The sequence below is a fragment of the Heterodontus francisci genome, chromosome 1 (genome assembly GCF_036365525.1).
Source record: "Heterodontus francisci isolate sHetFra1 chromosome 1, sHetFra1.hap1, whole genome shotgun sequence".
NCBI lineage: Eukaryota > Metazoa > Chordata > Chondrichthyes > Heterodontiformes > Heterodontidae > Heterodontus > Heterodontus francisci.
Window position 1 is genome coordinate 42,051,997 of NC_090371.1, and position 6,000 is coordinate 42,057,996.

Consider the following 6,000-nt stretch of genomic DNA (forward strand, 5'->3'; position numbering starts at 1 on the left):
CCAAATGCTGGAAAGTGGGACTAGGCTGGGTGGCTTGGCTCATTTTTTTTCGACCGGCACATACACAATGGACCAAGTGGCCTCTTTCTGTGTCGTAAACCTTCGATGATTCTAACTGTATAAAACATTAGACCACAGCTAGAGTATTGCGTACATTTCTGGTCACCACATTACAGGAAGGATGTGATTGCTCCAGAGAGTGTATGAGGAAATTTACAAGGATGTTGCCAGAAATGGAGAATTTTAGCTATGAGGAAAGATTGGATAGGCTGGTGTTGTTTTCTTTGGAAACAAGGAAGCGGAGAGGAGATTTAATTGAGGTTTATATCAAATTATGAGGAGTTTAAATAGAGTGGATAGGAAGAACCCATTTCTGTTAGCAGAGAGGTCAATAACCAGGGGGAATAAATTTAGAGTAATTGGTGAAAGGATGAGAGGGTAGTTGAGGAGTAATCTTTTTCACCGAGAGAGTGTTGGGGTTCTAGAATTCATGACCTGAAATGGTGGCAGAGGCAAAAGCCCTCATTGCTAGGGCCCTACCAAATTCACAGCCAAGCAAAATATGTCACGGACCATGAAATCACAGGTCTTCCATGAAATCAGCCATTTTGCGAACTTCGCATGTTTTATTGATTGACACAAGGCTCACCTCAATTATTGCTGGGCATGTTGTGAACATCATGCACTTTAGTGATTGACACAGAGCTTAACTCACTGACTGGTAGATGAGGGAGGGCTTCCAGTGCCATTTTGAAAGAAGCAGTCTCAAGTATCATCAGTCAAGTGAGAATGCCAGAAGGAGCAAATTGAAAATGGCCCCAACCATTACTGCAGCACATTGAGTGAAAGAGTTTAGAAGCAAAATTCTGCATGCCGATGGTGGAATGCTGCTTTGTACAATCTGCAATGTTTCGTTGGATCACACACGGTGGACAACAGGTTCAGTGCCACTTACAGTCCAAAAGCCATCCCAACAGAAAGAGCGCATCCAGCACTGCACTACTGGAAAACGAACATGCAATAAAACAAGCAAAGATTTCATCTCTTTTTAAGAAGTCGACAGAGTGCTCAGAAAATCATCAGTTGGTTACAATGGACCTTGTGGATGTTTTTGCAAGTGCCAACATACCATTGGAAAAACATGATCACCCAAAGCTGCGGGTATTCAGTGTAATGTGCAAAATGGTGGTCATTTGCCAAGTGCAAATAAACTATATCAGCGTACCTACCGAAGGTTTTTGCTGCACATTTTGAGGAAATGAAGTCTCAGATTAATGCATTTGAGCCTTTTGAAGTTATTTGTGATCAATTCATCGATGAGCAAGATAACTATGTGCTGCATGTTTCATTTGATTTTTTGTCTGGTAAGGTCGAAGATGTACAGTGAGGAAAGCTAACAATAGCGCTTGCAGACTGTGCCCACTTAGAAGCTGTTAATTACACCACAATTTCCCAAGCAATAATCAAAACCATTTCAAAATATGGTGTAGATTTCAACAAAGTGTTTTCATTAGTGACAATGCTACTTACATGACAAAATCTTTCAAATCTGTGCTCCAAAGTGTAATGCCTAATGCTGTCCATATTAAATGTAATGCGTATATAATTTCTCTTTGCAGTGAGCTGTGGGAAAACGAGTTTGGTAAAGTCGACAAACTGTTCAGTACATTAAAATGATCTTCGAACACTGCCCTTGGTGCAAGTTTCGATACATGCAACACATTGCAAATGCAGTTGAAATTGGGCTTCCTCCAGAGCCAGTAATTGGAATTCTTAGTTTCGGGCAGTACAGTATCATACAGCACACCTGAAATAAGAACATAAGAAATAGGAGAAGGAGTAGGTCATTCAGCCCCTCAAGCCTGCTCCACCATTCAATAAGATCATGGCTGATCTGCCCCTGACCTCAGCTCCTCTTTCATGCCAGCTCTTCATCGCCCTCAATTCCCTGATATTTCAAAAATCTATCTACCTCCTCTTTAAATACTTTCAGTGATCTAGCCTCTACAACTCTCTGGTGTAAAGAATTCCAGACATTCGCTACCCTCAAAGAAGAAATTCCTTCACATCTCAGTTTTAAATGAATGTTCCCTTATTCTGTAACTATGTCCCCTAGTTCGAGATTCCCCCACTAGTGGAAACATCTTCTCAACATCTACCCTATCAAGCCCCCTCAGAATCTTGTACGTTTCAATAAGATCACCCCTCATTCTTCTAAACTCTAATGAACAAAGGCCTAACCTGTTTAGCCGTTCTTGATAAGTCAACCTCTTCATTCCAAGAATCAGCCTAGTGAATCTCTTTTGAACTGCCTCCAATGCCAGTATATCCTTTCTTAAATACGGGGACCAAAACTGTACACAGTACTCCCGGTGCTCCGATCTTGTGCAATAATTTTTTATGTGGCAGCTTATCGAATGCCTTCTGGAAATCCAAAAACACTACATCTACCAGTTCCCCTTTATCAACTCTGATTGTTATATCTTCAAAGAGAAGAGCTCACACTGACACCAAAAACAGGTTTTAACAGACATTGTAACTCTTCTAAATGATGCTCAGCTTAATAAGGAGGTTCAGTTTGTTGCCAAGAATGCTCCATGACTGATTTAATCACTTGGTTTGAATCTCGACATGCCACAATCTACAAAGCTTACAATAAAATAATGAATGTACTGTTCTGAACCAAAACAGTCAAACAAACAGCGCTCTGATGATGCTGAATTAAATGCCTAGGGGCTGCACAGTGGCACAGTGGTTAGCACCGCAGCCTCACAGCTCCAGGGACCCGGGTTCAGTTCTGGGTACTGCCTGTGCGGAGTTTGCAAGTTCTCCCTGTGACCGTGTGGGTTTTCGTCGGGTGCTCCGGTTTCCTCCCACAGCCAAAGACTTGCAGGTGATAGGTAAATTGGCCATTGTTAATTGCCCCTAGTGTAGGTAGGTGGTAGGGAATATGGGATAACTGTAGGGTTAGTATAAATGGGTGGTTGTTGGTCGGCACAGACTCGGTGGGCCGAAAGGCCTGTTTCAGTGCTTTATCTCTAAATAAATAGGTGTTTTCTTGCATGGCAAAGAAGCTGCTATCATACTGCTATCGGGAAGAATCAAGCAGTGAAGAAAAAGTGAGTCACTGGTTTCAAGAACCTTCTGCGGCATTCCTGAAAGCTGTGCCTATCTTTGACCCCACACAAATGCACCTGTTGATGGTGGATTTAAACTCGTTTGATGCGATTCCTGGCTTTGACAAGAACTGTAGACTGGAGATTCTTGCTTATAAAAGCATTGCAAAAGAAGCAGATTGTACTTTGCTTGTGCTGCAGTTTTGGAACTCTGCGGAATGCAGAATCCCCTACCTTGCAAAGCTAGCACAGCGCTGTCTGACAATTCCAACAAACTCTGTGGACATAGAGAGAGCTGTGTCTAAACACGGCAGGTGTTCATAGTGCAGAGACAGGGAACAAAGACAGAGACAGTTGCAGGTTGCTTCATACTCACATTCAACCATTGATCCCAATGAGTAAAGAATGTCACCTGTTTAAAGTCAGCTTTTTACAATAGTTTTTGAGTATACAATAAATGCCATTTGAAACTGGAAACTTCCCTTGTCTTTGTTTTTGTTTTAATAGATCATTTTTGTTATTTGTTGCTACACTGTGAAAGTTATGATTTAAATACACAAAATCGTGAAATTCATGAATCTTAAAATGCTGTGACCATGAAATTTGTAAAATTTAACAGGGCCCTACTCATTTTATTTTTTTAAAAAATTGGATATGCACTTGAGGTTCCATAATGTACAGGGCTACGGACCAAGAGATGGAAGGTGGGATTAGGCTGGATAATTCTTTTTTGGCCAGTATGGACACAATGGGATGAATGGCCTCTTTCTGGTCGGTAAATCTTTCTAAGTTTCTATTCCATTTCATATTTCACATACTTTAATGAGGTCTCACATGAACATAAGAAGTAGGAGCAGGAATAGGCCAATTGGCCCGTTGACCCTGCTCCAGCATTCAACAAGATCTGATTCTGATGAAAGGTCACTGACCTGAAACGTTAACTCTGCTTCTCTCTCCACAGATGCTGCCAGACCTGCTGAGTATTTCCAGCATTTCTTGTTTTTATTTCAGATTTCCAGCATCGGCAGTATTTTGCTTTTGTTTTATTCAATAAGATCATGGCTGATTTTCTACCTCAACTCCCCATATACCTTGATTACCTTAGTATCCAAAAATCTATTCCACTCTGTCTCGAATATACTCAATGACTGAGCATTCACCACCCTCTGGGTAGAGGATTCCTAAGATTCACAACCCTTTGAGTGAAGAAATTTCTCCTCCTCTCAGTCCTAAATGGCTGACCCCTTGTTCTGAGACTGTGACCCCCTAATTCGAGACTCACCAGCTCATTCTTTCCACACGGTAAAGTTTAAGCTCCCCTAATCTTTTGTCATAGCTCATTCACATTACACTTGGGATCAATTTTGTTCCTCTAATCTGCACTCTTTATCGTGTAAACATATCTTTTACCAGATGCAGTATTTAAAACATAATTGCACACAAACTGCGGTATTGCAGGGGTTTCAGTCATGGCTGGAGGAATGTCAGGCATGGTAGCAGCCAAGGTTTAAAGGAATTAAGCCGCTTAAGTGACCACACCTGAAGACAAAAATCTAGTTTGGCTGATGCAGCATTCTAGGCTCAACTATCTTCAACTGCTGCTTCAATAACCTTCCCTTAACGATCAGGTCAGAAGTAGAACATTTTGCTGATGATTGCAGAGTGTTCTGCTCCATTCATAATTCCTCATATAGTATAGTAGTCAATGCCCACATGCAGCAAGATCGAGTCGGCATTCAGGTTTGGGCTAATAGCGGGGAAAGGGTGGCGTAGTGGTATTGTCACTGAGCCAGTAATCTAGAGACCCAGGTTAGTGCCCTCGAGGCATGAGTCAAATCCCACCATGGCAGCTGGTGGAGTTTAAATTCAATTAATTAATAAGAATCTATAATTGTAAGGTGCTATGAAACTATCATCGATTGTCATAAAAACACATCTGGTTCATTAATGTCCTTTGGGGAAGAAAATCTGCCATCCTTATGTGGTCTGGCCGACATGTAACTCCGGTGTGTTGACTCTAACTGCCCTCAAATGGCCCAGCAAGCCACTCAGTTGTCAAGGACAGTTCGGAATGGGCAACAAATTCTGGCCTTACCAGCGACATCCAAATCCCAAGAAAGAAGAACAAAATAATAAATGGCAAATAACATAGTAAGTGCCAGATAATGACCATCTCGAAAAAGAGAGAGCCTGACTATGTCCCCTTGACATTCAATGCCATTACCCTCACCATGTCCTCCATCATCAACATTATGTGGGTTACAGTTGACAAGAAATTCCACTGGATAAGCCACATAATGCCTTGACTACTAGAGCTGGTCAGAGGTTGGCCTGTTCTGTGGTGGGTGGCTCATCTCCTGACCTCCCAAACACTCTTCATCATCTAAAAAGCATAAGTCATGAAAGTACATAATTAAATACAAAGCAGTCTGCTTCATCAGCACTTTAGCTACTAAACAGCCACCATCTACACCACCAATGTACTGTGATTGCACTGCGTACTATCTACAAGATGCACTGCAGCAACTTGCCAAGGCTCCTTCGCCAGCACCTCTCAAACCCATGACCTCTACCTCCTAGAAGGACAAGGGCAGCAGGTGTATGGGAACACCACCACCTCCAAATTCCTCTCTAAATCTCACACCATCCTTGGACATATATGTTCCTTTATTGCCGCTGGATCAAAAGCCTGGAAACGGCCACCTAACAGCACAGTGAAACCATTTTCACCACACGGACTGCAGTGGTTCAAGAATAAGGCTCACAACCATCTTTTCAGGGCAACCAGGTTAGGCAAATAAATGCCATCTCAGATCCTGAGAATTAATAGTGTTTTTTTAAAATTGCCTGCCTTTGCAACAGCTTTGTGAAGCAACGTGATTTC